This window comes from Cupressus sempervirens, chromosome 3 (assembly GCF_028749045.1).
Source record: "Cupressus sempervirens isolate cs-2001-9-10 chromosome 3, ASM2874904v1, whole genome shotgun sequence".
NCBI lineage: Eukaryota > Viridiplantae > Streptophyta > Pinopsida > Cupressales > Cupressaceae > Cupressus > Cupressus sempervirens.
This window is the reverse complement of record NC_143120.1, coordinates 887,620,355-887,620,816: the sequence shown is the minus strand read 5'-3', so window position 1 is coordinate 887,620,816 and position 462 is coordinate 887,620,355.

The window sequence follows — 462 nt, the reverse complement described above, 5'->3', positions numbered from 1 at the left end:
ATGTGCTTGCATTTTCTGTTTTCTCTATGCTATTTGTTTTGGGTTCTGGGGTTGACCAGATTGTTGACCAGTTATAGGACATCTACCAGAGGCTTGGGGGTTATGATTTGTGATGTCATGACGATGTCTTTTGATCTCGATCTTTTTAAAACCCAACCATGGTTATGTGATGGCATGTTTTATGGTGTGTGTGGTTTACTGATTGATATTGTTTCCAGTCTTCTTGTGTAAGCTGTGATTTATGTAACCATTTATGAGTTATCGATCAATTGTATTTGGATTACTTTCCAGTCGCCTTGATGGGACTGAAGTGTTTATCTGATTTTGATGATGTCATGGTGAGACATGTATGACTTGACCATTTTGGAAGTCTTTGAACAATGTTATTTTGAGATATTTTTTGGTTGATCGATGAGAACTGATGGACACTATGATTTGTCATTTGATGCTTTTTAGTTGCTC